This window comes from Corvus cornix, chromosome 5, assembly GCF_000738735.6.
Source record: "Corvus cornix cornix isolate S_Up_H32 chromosome 5, ASM73873v5, whole genome shotgun sequence".
NCBI lineage: Eukaryota > Metazoa > Chordata > Aves > Passeriformes > Corvidae > Corvus > Corvus cornix.
In genome coordinates this window covers 45535729-45551561 of record NC_046335.1, presented here as the reverse complement: position 1 = coordinate 45551561, position 15833 = coordinate 45535729, and the positions used below count along the sequence as shown (strand labels likewise).

At 49.6% G+C, this 15833-nt stretch overlaps 1 protein-coding gene across 5 annotated transcripts in view; it reads right to left on the bottom strand.

The window, feature by feature from the left end:
- The window catches only part of RASSF7 (Ras association domain family member 7), a 44448-nt gene that overhangs the window by 15169 nt on the left and 13446 nt on the right, over positions 1 to 15833 (bottom strand). For 3 of the 5 annotated variants that reach the window (XM_039552511.1, XM_039552512.1, XM_039552510.1), the window contains exon 1: positions 2391 to 2494. The exons of the other annotated variants lie outside the window; for them this stretch is intronic. The gene's annotated coding sequence lies outside the window, so the exon portion shown is untranslated. Of the gene's footprint in view, positions 1 to 2390; positions 2495 to 15833 lie in introns of those variants that run through there. 5 annotated transcript variants of the gene reach the window in all.

Below are 15833 nucleotides of genomic sequence, written 5' to 3'. Positions count from 1 at the left end.
CATCCTTTAAAAAGATGCTCTTGAAAACAATGCATACACACAGAGCTGACACTTAAAGTGTCCCTCGCCTTTATTTAAACTTGGGCACAGAGCTACCCATTGTCAAGCAGCACCTGGATTTCTACCTAGCTCACCACAGCACCCAACCTTGCATGACTCCAGAAAATACTCTGCTCTGAAGCCTTGGCACACACATCATTGCCTCCCAGCCAGGCAGGATTAACCCTTTGTCTGGATTTGGTCCCAAAGCATTCCCTCCCCAGCACATGGAGAAACAACAGAACATGGACTTCAGTCAATTCCGAGCCACCACTGGAGGCTTTTCCTATAGAAGACAACATGAACAAGACAGGACAGAGAGATGCTGGAAAACGTGGAAGGGATGAACCAGTGTGGACCATGCAGCTGCACTCAAGCAATACTTCCCTGCAGCACGTGGCAAGAGTGAAGGCAGCCACAGGACACATCTCCACTGTGGAGGTGGACAACACACCCATGTTGGCAGATTATTGCTTGGGTCTGCCACTTTAAGACCTGGGCAAAACTAATTCCCATGTCCCTCTCACACTCATTTGCAAAGAGTTTTATATTTTAGAGCAACTGGCATCCCCTTGCTAGGAAAGAGTGCAGGACCCCCAGCACTGCAGTGCCCAATCCTGTGAGTGCTGCAAGCGGCACTCCCCGGCCTCGCAACTTTGAACAACATGGTGGAAGAAAGGCGTCAGGAAAATGTATGCACTTGTGGGAGCTTCTGGATTTCCATGCCATTTCTTTCAAGAGGGCACAGGGAAGCCAGTGGAGCTATGCTGAGAGGGAGTCCAGGCGCCGTGCTCCGGCTCCCCCAGCAGATAACTGGGATGTGGGAGGATTCCTGGCATTCCAACGGTACCAGCAGAAGGTAAGAACATCCCCCCTTCCCCACAACTCCTTCCTGAGAAGACATCACCGGCACTGCCTGATAAGGAAAACCAGCAGCGTTCGGAAAACGCTTCCCACTCCTACCCACTGCAGATACAGCATGTGCACACGGTTTGCTCTCTTCTCTCTAAGAAGAGCTGCAATTCCTGCCTCATGAGGAGTGCAGCTCCCCACAGAGCTGCCCCTCGAAGTGCGCTGACAGGTGTGTGCAGCACCGCTGCCCCATTCCGGCAGGCGCCAGGGCTCCGCCATTTGACAGCGGAGCTCTGGCATTCGTGCTCCCACACGCTGCCGGGGCCCGGTGCCTGCCTGGCAAGTCCCGGCAGAGCACGGGGCCCGGGCCCCGCGCCGTTAGCACCGGCATCCCGGGGAGCGGGCCCCGGCTCACGGCGAGGAGCAGCCAAAGCTCCCGCCTCGCCTCTTTCGACCATTTCTCGTCTGTTTCCGCCTAATTTCTCCTGAAATCAGCCATCCCAAGAGGAGTGCCATGGGCTGTGCCTGAGGCAGCCACTCTGAGTCAGAGGTGCACGGCTGTGACCCTTTCTTCTGTACAATACCCTTGTACCCACGTTTGGGTTTCTAACCTGCAATTACAAAGTGCTGTTGCAGGGCAGGGAAAAAAAAGCCAGGAGAGGAGTTTGGTGTCCCGTCCCGCCCCCTTCTCCCCCCCGCAGCAGGCCACAAGTAGAGTTACGAAACAACCTGCCAACCTGCCGGCAGAGTTCACAGAAGGCATCAGAAGTATGCGGCTGGAGCCCGGCTCTTATCGAGGAATTTAACCCCTCTCCTCGGGGAGCCGGAGACGTCTCTGAAGGGAGAAAGGACGGGCGGTTTTGCCCCACGGATGCGAGGGGAGGAGGCTCCTGGCACGGGCAGCTGAGACCCCCACGCCGCCTCGGCTCCTCCGCTGGGGGCTCCGGACAGCGTTTGCCGCGCCGGTGGGGCCGCGATGCTGCTTCTGCCAGCAGGGCCTGGGTGCACCGTGCTGGTGGGCCGGGGCTGCTGGGGATGCGTCGGGGAGGTGGGAGGCAAAGCCACTTCGGTGCTCGACCGACCGGGACACGACCGGCGCGGCACCGGGCAGGTGGCAGCGCGGCTCGGGGTCTCGCCGGTGCCGAACGCCGCTCCCAGTCACCCCAGCCCGGGCTCTCCTTATGGGAGCCGGGGTTACTGCGGCGCCCTGCCCCAAGCCAGCTGCTCGCCGCCCCTGCCCCACTTTGCAGCCCCGTGGGGCTGTCCTCCGCCCCGGTGGGCCCTGTCAGGCGGGCGAGCCGCCGGCAGCCCCGGGGACGGCTCTGTCCGCGGACACCCGGGGCCAGGGGCCCCGCCGCAGCCGCAGCCCCCCTGCTCGGCGCCGCTCTCGGCGGTACCGGCCCGGCTGCGGCAGGGCAGGGCCGCGCCCCGTGCTGCAAAGCAGCGGCAGCCGCTGCCCGGAGGCCCGGCCCGGCCCCACCGCGCCCGCCCTCACTCACCTGCCGCCGGCCCGGCCACGGCAAGCGCAGCTGCAGCTGCGGCTCCGGCAGCTCTCCTGGGCGGCGGCAGCGGCCGCCCCGCTCCCTCCGCTCCGCAGCGCGGAGCCCCGCCGACCTCCGCCCCGCCCCGCCGGGCCCCGCCCCGCCAGGTGAGCGCCGCCCCCGCCAGGTGAGCCCGCCCCACACACGAAACCCGCACCGTCACCTCGGCTGCTTAAAAAAAAAGTCTGAAATTCTTCTTAAAAAAAAAAGTCTTAAATTCTTCTTTTAAAACCTCCCCCAACAACCTTAAATTCTTCTTTTTAAAAAGTCGTAAAACCCCTCTAAAAAACCAATAAATTAAAATTCTCCTTTTAAAATAAAATCTTAAATTCTCCTGTTTGGTTGTTTTTTAAGAACTGATAAATTCTACATTTTCCTCCTAATCTCTTAACTTTAAAACTCTCCAATCAAAATAAAACTCGTATAAAAAACTTTTTTAAAGTATTGAATTCTGCTTTTATTTAAAAAGGTTATTATCTTTAAAAAATTTCCAAAAAACGTTATCATATTTTTTAAAAGAAGACTTAAAATCTCCTTTCCTAAAAACAAACCAAGCAAAACCACACTGTACTTCCCTATCCCTGACTCCTGGCTCTGTGGGGCCATATGGGCAGGATCATTCCTGGCTGGAAGCGCTCAGCCTGTCCGACAGCAGGGCCCAGACTTCCACCTGCCCCAGCAGGTCCCTGAGTAGAACAGAGAAAACAACCCCTTTTTGGAGAGGAAGAGATTGGCCTGGCACAGGAGGAGGGTGCAGCCCTCAAGCCTCGTGCCCTTCAGCTGGCCGGGGGCTTAAATCACCCTAAAACCGCAGAGAGATGATGGCAGGGAGACAGGTTCAGCCGGTTTTGGAAGAAGCAGGTGTCTGCTGCTGTGCTGGAGGCTTTGGAAACTTCTCACCTCCTCCCTCTGTCAGCTTTTTCCATCCTACCTCTCAAAAAACCCACCTGAAAGCTCCCCCCACCCTGCATATCAATGCCCATCCTTTGTGGCCCCCCAAGCAATGGGGATGGCATCAGCATCCCATCCTCCAGGTCTCTGCTGGTGAAGGTGCTCCAGCAAGGCCTGTGCTGGTGCAAGCCCAGTGCCAGACACACAGTTACCTTTATATTTCTTTATCCAGAATGTCTTGTGAAGTGTCCTACTACTCATGAGAAAGGATAACCCACCCATCAGACCCTGGATCCTGAGGTTACTGCTCCAAAACAGATCTCAGGTTTGCTGCTCCACCACAAAATATGTGTCAATTTTAACTTAGAGTCAGAAAAATCCCCATCTCATATGGGCCTTATGATATCCATATCTAAGGTTTATGATATCCTTAACTACTCCCTTCTCCACATGGAAGCTGCTGGGATTAGGAGGTGATGCAACACACAAGTACGTAGCTGTCACTCGGCAGCTTTAATTGGGTTTTTAAATGAAGTTTTCTGTTGTTCTGACATATTCCTCATAATTATGATCTCCTAAAATCAGATAGTACATCTGGCGCTCTGTAACACAGGCCATGCCCTGGAGACCTTACAGCACAGGAGGAACAAAGATCTATAAAAGAAAACAACAAAGGCTGTTCTCAGGAGATGAATATCTTATTTAATAGGTTGGATAGTCTTCTGAGATCCCAATCGGACACAAGCTGAGCAGAGGTTCATTTGCCACTAGCAAGGACGGTTGTCTTTCTTTTAAGAAAAAGATTTTGAGTTTTAAATCTTTCTACCTTTAGCAGGTTGTAAAAAGATTGGAAATCCCTTTTCACTTGTAAAGTTATTACTGTGAAAAATAAATAAACTAACTCTGACTCGCATGTCTGCATGATCCCTTGATTCTTCACCCTACAAAGAGTTCTCCACACCTTCTATCTACTGAGATGGATAAAAATGTCTCAGGTATAATTTCACACTGGTGAGCTTTTCTAGACTGGCTCATGGACCGTCTTCTCCAGCCATAGCTCTGTCTCAGCCCACCTTCAGATTTATTCTTAAAGCTCCTGTGATGCTGAGGCCATGTTCAGGGACTGACCAGGAGTAGTGAATGAGCTGATTTCTGGGTTTATGCTCACTGGTTCCTCTCTGGGTTTTCTACAGGTGTATCTTAGAGTTTTGAAAAGTCACGTGCTCATTGTACACTGAGCAGCCAGGCTGCTTTAGGGAGGAGAGCAATGCTGTCTCAGCATCCTGAGCAGCTGAATCATAACCAAGCAGGTCCTTTGCTCTCTCCAGCAGCAGATGAGATAGTAATCCTATCTGAGTTTCCCCAAAGAAGATGATGCTGTCTTGCTGCTGTGCTCAGGAGCACAAGAAGTGTCCTTGTTCTGAGGCTTCTTCAGATACAGAATACATTTGCACAAAAACCCCATCCTGAGTACAAACATACCATGGGTAAGCAGCAGGTCACCAGATGTAGCCTCTCTTAGCAGAGCACATCTTCCCTGGGGCAGCCACCCAAGCCCAGCAGTGCTAGTCCGTGCTACAGTCCACGGTCAGTATGGGGGATGAGAGGAAAATGGGTATTTGAGGGACCAGAATCTGCAGAGCTGCTGGGTTTTGGCTTTTGGCACAAACCCAAAACACTCTGAGCTGTGGTTGGGAGGAGAAAGTAGAGGAAAGTCTCTTTTTCAGGCCCCTTACAAAAAGGAAAAAGTGGGAAGCCAGATTTTCAGGGGTGCCCCACATCCCCTGCTCCCCACAGGAGCTGGATGTGGTCAGCATCATGGCTGTCAAACCTTCCTGCCTGCTTTCCTCTCCTTCTCCCCTTACCAAGGACTTCTTGAGGCCTTGGGAATGTGCCTCCAGATCCTGCAAGCCTCAGGAAATTTGTTAGTCACTATCCTTTCCTGACACAGCTACAACATTTCATGCACCTGAGAGAAATTACCCAGTGCATCCCTTGCCTGGCTGAGCACACGGAAGGGCACGTTTTCCCCAGAAGATGAGTTTCCCTCTCAAATAAAGACAATTGTCCCCAAAATCCCAGTATTTCCAGGAAAGGCCTGGCACCAGGAGTGAAAAGTGGTCAGTACCATATGGCATGTTGACTTTCTCTTCCAGCAGACACCCTCCACCTCAAAAGCTGTAATCCAAAACTAGAAGTGAGGACCTCTCTCTCTCTCTCAACAATATGTATAAATAATACATATAATTACATCCCTAAAAATATTTACATATACATTCACAAGAGTACTGCCTTCTGTTGCTCAACATACATTGGTAGCAGTGTTACGAAGTGCTCATTGACCCTTTCAGTACACTTAGGGCTTTGGGAAAATTTGGAGACTATTAAGTTTTTCCAGGTTTCTTTGGAAGGCTTTGAACTTGCCGTATATTTTCTGGCAAGGGTTTTATTTTGTGACCATACACTGTTTTGGTGAGAGGCAGCAGACGCTGCCTCAAGTGTAACAAAAGGGTTTCTCTGGAAAAATTTTTCCTCTGTTTCTAGGACAACAAGAGACATGAGAAAGAAAAGATGCTGCAGCATCACACGAAAGCCAAATTGGGGCTTGGCACTGCAGAGCCCTGCAGCTGACTGCCAGGGTACTACAGACTCTAGCCCCTAATTTCCACCTGCAGCCCTGCTTGGGCTAGGGCTTGCAGGGAGGAGAGACCTTGGATTGTTGGGTAGATGAGCTGTTCTCCTTCAAGGGCAGGCCTTCTGACCTCTGAAATGTGATGCATTTCCTGTCCTCTTGCTTTATTCAAGGTAGTATTCCTTCCGCTTCTGCAGCAAGCCAGGAAAAGTTGCTGAGCACTTGTCTCCTGCGGCTGCAATAGGAATGGGGATGCCCAATAGCAGCCTGCAGGATTGCAGTCTGAATCAGTCAACTTCTTGGCTACGCTGGTCTCATGTCTTTGGATTGCCCTGTGCAGGCATACAGCCCTTTCCCAAAAGCACTGACAGCCACTGCAAGGTCTGCATGTGCCTCTCTGCTTTTCACATCTCTGGTGGTGAGCACTGTGAAGGGAGACATGCAAAAGGTCTCATGAAAAGTGGTGCCCACCACACTCAGAGTACAAGAGGAACATGAAACCCATGATAGAGTCAGAGTAAAAAATTCCAGGTCTCTACATCCTCCAGAAGTTTGCATTGCCTGGTCTTTGCTAGAATGGCTCTTGCAAAAGGTCCAAACAAGAAAAATCTACCTTCAAAGTGAAAGTGAGTAACTCAAAATGAGACACAGGGCTCTTAAATACCCCTTTTGCAATAAAAAGTAGGAAAAAAAAAAGTGATTTAGTTAGGTTGGAGCTCCTGCATTCCCATTCAGCAACCCCAGGGGAGAGCATGGCTGGATCATTACAACTTCATTGCCATTCCCCACTTCAAACAGCGAGCTGAGCTGTGTGACACTGGGAGCAGCGGAGGAAAAAACGGCTGAAACAATGGTGGATGGAAGTGAGAGAGAGAAAATGGATGGGAGAAACAGAAAGGGGAAAAGGCAACAGTATCAGGAGAAGAAAAGACGCCCAGGGGCGCATCCCGAAAGGTTTTGTTTCCTGTCCAGGTGCTGGGCAGAAGACCTGCTTTTCGCCTAGGAAATAGCCTCATTAATTATGGCTGTTGAGTATGGGAATGCAACAGCTCTTTGCCATTCTGCTGCTCGGGTAGCCTGTGACCCGAGCTGTTTGGGTTTCCCAAGCATTTAGCAGTGTGGTCATGCTAATTTAGTTCAGTTTTTCAAAGGCTTGTGGGGAAAAGTCCTCTTCTTCCCAGAGGCATTGAAAGTTTTGACCTCCTGACCCTCCCTTTTACTAGGAGGTTCAAAAGCAGCATTGCAGCTGTTAAAGTTTTTCTTCATGCCTCAGTGATTCTCTGATGGGGGACCAAGCTGGTGTTTATCTAGGCTTGACCTCTCTTCTTTGAGCCCGGAGATGTCTCTTTCGTTCAGTGCTACAGGCAGGGCAATGCTGGAAACCTCCCTGCCTTGCCATTCACTCCCTCCCTGTGTGCAAATGCACCAGTACCCATTACTAATCCATCCCCCACCAGGAGCTGGGGTTCCCGGCACTGATTCCATTTGTCCATCACACTGCAGATTCATTTACATTTAATCCACCATGACTTGTCTATGAAACACGACCCTCCTCCTGCTCTGATGTTAGAACCCATTTGGCTTCCAAAAGTCAACCGTTGGTTTCAGGGGAAAAAAATTCCCCTTCCCAACAGGCTGAGCTTGCATGGACCTTTGGTGTCTCATCCTCCCCTCCACTGCCAAAGCTCATTATTTGCAGGGGACATTCTCCCCTTAATTTACATCTCTGTCACAGACCGAATCCAGGGAGACAGGCTCCCTCTTCTTCAAGGGCCGAGATCCATCAAAGCACTTGAGCACAGGTTTAATGTCAAGCATCTTGTTTCAGGATGTCGCTCACGTGTCACATCCCTTACCTGAGACACTGGAGAGAGATTGCCTGATTTGTTATTGTTGCATCCTGGATATTTACTCACAGCAGTCAGATTTTCAAGCCAGGACAGGGGTGGTGCTATCTGCTTTGCACAGGTCTCACCAGCTCATCTCAGTGCTGGAGCATTAGGTTAGGATGCTAAGTGAGGTGTGAGAGGGCAGGAGAGGAATCGTCTCTGAACTACTGGTCTCCAGAGCTGTGGGATTAACCACACTCACACCGACAGATTAGGGTCATTAACGTGGTCATTAAAAAAAGGGAGAGTCCTACTGTGAATAATGGCAGGTACTTCCATACACTGGCAGGTGCCTGGTCCCTGTGGTGGAGGCTTGAAGGTGATGAGATAGTGATGAGTGTGAGGCATCTCCAAGGCAGGAGCAACACTCACCCTTTTTACACCTCTCCTGCCATCTGAAAATGGAGGCAAGCACAGGAACGTGCATGGATGAAGGACTGAATTACCCTGGACCACACCCCCAGTGTCCACATTGCGCTCGGCACTCTGCAGAAAGGTGCTTGCAGTCGAAGCTGGGATAGGGGCCTGCTCTCTGGGCTCCTGCACCCCTGCTCAGTTATTATCTCTTTAGGTGAGCTCAGCTTCTCGAGCTGCAAAATTGGGATAATGCTTACTTTGCTTCCAGGGGTGTGGAGGAATAATTAATTAATGTTTATGAAATGCTTTCAGATCCCTGAACAAGAGGGGTGAGATAAGCAGCAAGGGTTCATGAGGTAGGTGGAAAGTGTTATGATGAATTATTGCGATTCAAAGGTAAATTACTGTTATTGCTGCCTAATAAGCAGACACAGCCATTAGCCTCTGACAATCTGATTTCTAACTCTGTTAGTTCCTTTTCCCCTCCTTCTTCTCAATAAAAAAGTGGTTTCGTCTTTGCTACTCACACCCAGCTGAAGTTGACTATAATAACCTGATAAATCATGTGAGGCTGACCCTGGTGTTTGCGGATGGGACCTGCAGCAGGACAGCTTGCACCACTGCCATGAGCTTCTCACCTGTGATAGCATCTGGGGGAGGGAGACCACTCTTCCTTTGCAATGGGGAGCATCCCCAGATGCAGTCTCCTGTCCAGCTTCAAGGACAGGACTTGCTGTGTGAGTGCCAAAGCTTGTGGCAGGTCAGGAGATGAGGGTGCCTAGATGTGATCCCACCACTCATGGTTACCACCCCTCAGGTGGGCTGGGAAACATGTCCTTGTGCATGACTCTAGCCCAGCCTTTGCTTAGAAAGGCTTAAATCCCAGGAAAGACCTTGCACTGGGGATGGGTAGGAGTGCACAGGGGCAGGAACACAGTGAGCGGGCACACAGGAGCTCGGAACTGCTCTAAGCTGAGCTGGAAACAGTCCTTAGGCAGCTTGGCCATCTTTGCCTGGAAACCAAAGCGAACCTGACCTGTTTTAAAGCAGTGTGAGTAATGTGAATCCTGGGCTGGTGTGAGCAGGTTTTTCTGGTTCTTGCTCCAGCTATTCCCCCTCCTTCCCTGCCTGGGCTCCCAGTTTCGAGCTGGGAGGGCACCTGAGCCTGGCACAGCTTCCACCCTTCAGGACACCTTTTCCTGCTCTCTACCCGTGCCGTTCCCATTGGCCCCTAATTGCTTTTCCAACAGGTCCACCTGCCAGGCTGTGCTCTCAGAATTCCCCCCATTACACAGCCAGCCCTGCATCTTCAGCCTCACAGCCCTCTCACACCACCAGCACTGGAGGTTCTCTCCCACGCCTCGCTCTACTGGGGTTGCTGGTGCGAGGTGTCAGAGCACAGCACAGCCTTGCACGAGCTCTGTGCCTTTGTGGTCTCCAAGTGGGGACCTTGGGCAGAAATAAGGAGGGTCCCAAAACTGGATTGCTTTAGGTACTGACTTGGACACCCAAGACCACCTCTACACACAAGCTCGAAAAGTATAGGCAAGATTTTTCGTTTCTAGTTGTCCTTTTTATACTCAAAACCTTTATTTTAAATTTTTTTTTTTCCCTGCTAGGAGGACCAGGGCTATGTATAAACACCCCAGTTCAGTAAGATGTATGAAGCCTAGTTCACCTGGGCTGGAACCCAACACTGAAGACTTAAACCCCTGAAAGATTTAAGCCCGAGTTTCAGTCCTGTTGAGTCTTTGGAGAACAGCATTGAAAGCCTAAAATCATTCCAGTTCCTCTGTGCCGCCCTGGAAATCCCAGTCTGGTGGGAAAGCAGCTGTCTCTTTTAAAAATACAATGAAGATAACAAGAGTTATCCTTAATTGATCAAGTCCTAACTGGATCCTATATGCACCTGTAACACACAAATAATACCTAAACAAAGAGGAACAGAGATTTTTTGTTTTTCTCTTTGACAAAATTTTGCAGTCTTTATTTTAATTTTAAAGATAAATTGCTATCATCTTCAGGAGACGGATTTCTTATTAGCTATCGATTTTACATGAAGATGTTATTTGTCAGGATACTTTATCTGCTCTCCATTTCCAGAGTACTCGAGTAGGATAGGTAATGTCAACTGGAATTCACTTGGGGAGCCAAATAGAAAATAGATTTTATAACCTCCTCTGCTAAGAACAAAGAGTACCCAATACACTACAAGGTATCATTGTCTTCTTAACCCAGGGTTTTCTAGTAACTACATAAATCATGCAAAGTCGCTTTTCCATTTGTATGTTAGCAGCATGCCTGAAACAGAAATATCATCCAACAGATGCACATTCAGCATGTATCTTCCTTTCTATTGGAAACTCAGTAAATTGGCTTTTGCTCCCATAATGCTGAGCTCTTGGCAATTTTTGAGCACAGCCGTACTCAGCACACAGCAGGCAGCTCTAATAACAGGCCACCTAAGCAAAAAGGAGGATTTAGATTGCCCTTGCTCACTGAGATTTTCCACCTCTTAATAGTCAATATTTGCCTTCAGGCTGTGGGTTAGTTAAAGAAGTCAGGCCAGCTCTGTACCAGTGAGGCTTTGCAAAGTGCTGCTCATCTCCTGCAGTGTGTGAGCCAGCACAGCCCAAAACACACACAGCAGCCCCGAGGGGGACATGTCACAGCATATGTAGTCCCCTCCAAACAGTGCTCTGGCGAGTCCTGTTTTCCTACCAAGCATCCCCCTTTTTCCCCCCAGGCATGGGAAATATGCCTGGCTGCCATTCAGAGTGGGAAACGACTGAAAAGCCAGAAACTTTAGAGGGGATGAAGCCTGGACTGTGTCGCCTGCAACAAGTGGGAGTTTTAGAAAACACCACCTTTGTGAAACCAGAGAGAGAAAACAATACAGAGCCTGGCATGGGCAATGAAATATGTATGTACCTAGGACCTCATCCGGCCCTCTCCCGCCACTGTACCTCTTGCCTTTGCATTCAAGGGGCACTGGATCTCATCCAAAAACGATGCAGGGGAACAAATGTAGCCCTGGCAACCCCACCGAGGGCAGGGAGGAACAAAGAGGACCCCCGGGCTGAATTTGTTTCTATTTTTAATCCTTATCTTTACCCATCACCCCCATGCATGGAAAGAGGCTTCTCAGCTGTATAGATTTGCATTGCTATGGGAGTTTGAAGTGATAAAACATTTGGCCTGCCTATTCAGAAGCAATTAGTGATTCAAAGCAGCCTGAGACATCTTAAAGGGGCCTGGTTTTCCAAGAGACAGGTGCTCTGAGCTGACTTCAGGGGAAAACAAAGTTTTTTTAGAAAAAAGAAGTCACTGGCTGCTTGAAAATACATTTCCTTCAAGACTTAGTGATGAAAAATAAATATTGCACAGAAAATTCCAGATTAGGCTGGTAAAATCTGGGAGGAGGTGGGGAGAACAGGCCTGGTTTATGGTGCTGGTAGAAGTAATGTTTATCTATCTCTTGAACACACATAATTAACATTTTTATCTTACGGGTTTCCCCTCCACTGCCATGACTAACGCAGGCAGAGCCATCTCCCACTAATGCTGCCATCCCAGCATCCCTGTCCCAACAGCATCACCGTCCCAACAGCATCACCACCAAGAGAGAATTTCTCACCCACATCTCCCACCAAGAGAGGAGGTATTTTTTTGAGCATTGCTGCTCTTAGACCTTTAAATCTACCTCAGCCAAAGGGCAGTTTACCAGCCTTTAATCTGAGTGCAGTGACCAGCACATCCTTGCTTCCACTGTTGCAGGGCAAACTGAGGAAAGGAGTGAGACCTGCACCACAGCCCATGCTGTTACAGGCTCTGGCAGGATGAGAAGCCCTGGGAAGGCAGTGTGGGGATGACTAACTCTCAAGGTCCCAGGGAAAAGCCAGGAAAACTCCTGCTAAGGGAAAGATTGCCTATGCAGAGACATCAGGGCAGGACAAGCTGGTATACAAATGTTCAATGCAGAGGAGAAAGCATCCACTCTCCCCCTAAAGGAGTTGTCCTGTGGTGTCCTCCCCATGCAGCTCCTTTTCTCCATTTAGCACCAGGAGCCAAAGGGGTTCCTGCAACAGGCAACTGAGAGCAAACTGAGGCTTTTGCTTTGTGCTGTGGAGGCTCCAGCTCCTCTCTATCCCCGTGCTATTGAGTTATGCTGACACAACCACTGAATTTCTGGGTTCAGGAGAAAAAAGGGAGGAGGAAGAGATCTCTAACTTCCATCTGGAGGCGTCTTCTCCTCCCCACTGTACTGTGTACAGCACCTGGACTCCCTGCAAAAGCATCCCAGTCAGCCAAAGTCGTTTCCACTACACGTGCCACGTTGCCCGGGGGCTGCTGCTGGGGCCTTGCCAGGCAGAGAACAGCACAAGAAGACTGCAGGAAAGGGTAGGGCTGATTTAAAAAACAACAACAACAACAACAACAAAAAAGGATTTCTTCCAGAGAGCACTTGAAAGCTAACAGGGCAGAGGGGCACAGCTGGCAGGGGATGTGTTTTAAACTGCTTTTTAATCTGAGAGCAGATACATCCATCACCATCTCTAACATCTGTCTGGCAAGATGGATGGGTGGGGGCAATAATCTCCCAGGCTGTTACATGCAGACTAACTAAGAGAGAAACCAGGCAGCAGATACATTCAGCAGCCCTCAGGGGCTTCCAAGGCAAAGCACTGGTTGTGAGCAGGTGCTGCTCGGCCCCAGCAAGTGATGGAGGAACACCCAGGTGGTGCAGATATGTCCCTTTTCCCATAGTGCTGCGGGAATCAAATGTTCATTGGGGAAAAAGATACCCTCCACTACATGCAGCTCTGCAGGGCTTAAAGAGCATCTCAGCCACTCAGCTCCAGGGCTGGCTTAGTGTGATCCAACCCAAGTCTCCAGCTGAGATCAGGGCCTGCAGCATGCACTTGCACACCTGTGGGGACATCTACCCCAGCAGCTTGCAGGCTGGAGAATAGCAATAAAAGCAAAGACAAGAAATACTTCTTCTTATTTCCCAAACATGAAAGAAAACTCCCAGATCCAGCTTAAAAGCAAAATAAACAGCATGAAGATATTAACTGGCATCTTCAGGCACTTGTATGTCCTCATGCAACTGATCCTGACTGGACTGATTTTCACCCAAGCTACAAAGCATCAAAGGCAAAGGCGTGAATTGCAATCACTTTCCCTGGTCCCAGGCTGCTAAATCTGCACTTCCCTGCCCATGCAGAAATCACTTGGCCAAAACAAGGGGCCAGACCTGCAAACCTATTCCAGGTGCTCTTCAGAGTGTGCTACATCTGCAAGAATAACTTCGATTTAGGGCAAGGTCATAAGCACAAGTGAAATGCAAAAAATGGCAGTAAGGAGAGAACCACAGGTGTAATGGAAGAGGCCCAAGACACCTGTCTGGGGCTAAGCTTGGAAGATCCATCAGCCCTCACAGCATCTGCTGTGTTTATTGTCTCCTCAACAGTAGCTGTTTGTGTGGATATCTCACTTTTCTTAGCACGTACACATGCACCACCAGGTTTTAACTCCCACTGTTGCAAAGACATGTTAGAGATGTGACCCTGAAATGCTGGAAAGGTTCAGAAAGCAAAGCACACTCACAGTTTACTTATTCAGTCTAACTTTGGGGTTGTGCTGCTTCTTGAGTTGGCAAACTGGCGTGGGACAAAGAGAGTACTAAAATGCCAGAAGTTATCCCCCCAAATCAGGTGTCAGAGAGGATAAACAGGGTCTGATGGCAGGAAAGCAGCTACAGGAAGGACTTTCCTAGATCTCATAGGACCCTCAAGACCATATAGCAACCACCTGGAAAAACGCACCAAGCAAGAAGAAAGAGGAGGTACAGCAGGACCAGTAGGTCTGGAGGTGGTCCAGAAGACCATCTCCAACCCACTGCTGATACCACCACTTACCCCCTTCCTCCCAAAGGAAATTTCCACCTATCCTGGTTTGCTCGTGTGTCAAGTTTTTCCTCCCCTACCTCTGCTCAGGTGTGACTGTATCAGCTGTTTTGCAGCCAAGAGGATGCTTCACACCGAAGGGATCCAGAGACAAGCCTTGTAATTAGGGCATGGGTGCCACCCACCAGTTAACCCCTCCTCCTTCCCTGTTTAGCCTGGGAAACATATAGCCAGGTTTGTTTATACTGCCCATACAACTTATCATTTGGGCATTCTGCTTTCTGTCTTCAAAGCTCTTCCGCAGGTGTTTTGCAAGCTTCTTCCCAACCCTCATGTGGCAAAGGATTTAGACAGGAGATGGAAGGGGATCAGGGAAAAGAAAAGCTAAATAATTTGCCCCAGAGCAATGCCTCTGCATCAAGCAGTTGGAGAAATGCTCATGCCAACAAAGAAGGTGGTGGAGCAGCAAGTGCTTGGATCAGGCTGCAGAATGAGAACAGCTTAAACTCCTTTTCCCACCACTGGCCATAACAGTAGAGCAGCTCCAGGGATGTCCATGGAGCTTCGGCAGTCTGGACCAGCACTATCATTTCTATCAGCCTGTACCTGGAAATTTTAGGTCCAATTACCCAAAATTCTTAATATATTGATAACCCTGCCACAGCTTTTCTGTCGGCACTTCTGACTTGCTAAACCCCTTAAACTCTTGCTGGACCAAGAGCAGCCTGGGAGGTTCTGAGCCCACAAACTACTTATTTTGTCCCCATCACTGGAACAATCTTGTACTGGAGTTTGTTTTGCTGGTTTTGCTGCACTCTTTCTCTCTTGCTACAGAAGGAGAGGAAACCTCATTAAGATGGAGAGAACAGACACAATCCCCATCTTTGTCTTTTAATCAAGAGGCAAAATGAAAAGGTTCTAGCAGATAAAGAGCCACCTAACGAGAGCATTCTTGGTACCAGACCCACCGAGGAGCACCACTGTCAGCCCCTTTGTTCTATCAGTCCCTTTGCCCCTACCTAAACCTGCCATTTGCTCTACTACTGTCATTGTGTGTCAAGGCTCTGTCTCTTGCTTTGCTTCAACCCTCCCAGATCTAAAATAGATGTAATGCATACGGCATCTTTCCCAAAGCCCTCCAGGACCTGCTGATGAAGACTCAAGAGGCATTAGAGGACTCCAGTGTCACCATTGCTTTGGGGATTACTCCTTTCTGGGGTAGGAGAGGCTGGAAATTACAGGGATCAAGTCTCCAGCCCTCTCCTTCATGAGCAGGGAGGGCAAAGCAATTTTGGCTTCTCCACTGCTGGGTATGCAGGGCAAACAAACACAAAGTCCCAAGGCTGGAGACCGCAGGCATTGGGGTGATGCAGGACCAGAAACAGCCTCAAACACTAGGGCCAGGTGAGGACTACCAAATCCACATACATGCAGGCTGAGTAATATCCTGAGGAGCCCAAACATAGATGGAAATGGCTGGGACTTGAGAAAACTTGCCCAAGGGCCAACGGGGCTCTAGCGAGTGACCGCACCAACTTATGTAGATCCCACATTCATTAAAAGTAAAATTACTGTCTCCCTTTAATAACACCATTAATAATGTCTGCTGTCCTAGGAACTAGGATTGCTTGGACCTCACATCTGTGGAGGAAATCTGAGCTTATGCTGAAGCCTTCTGGTGAGTGAGCTTTGCCAGGGTCCCTCTGCTATCAGGCATCTCTGG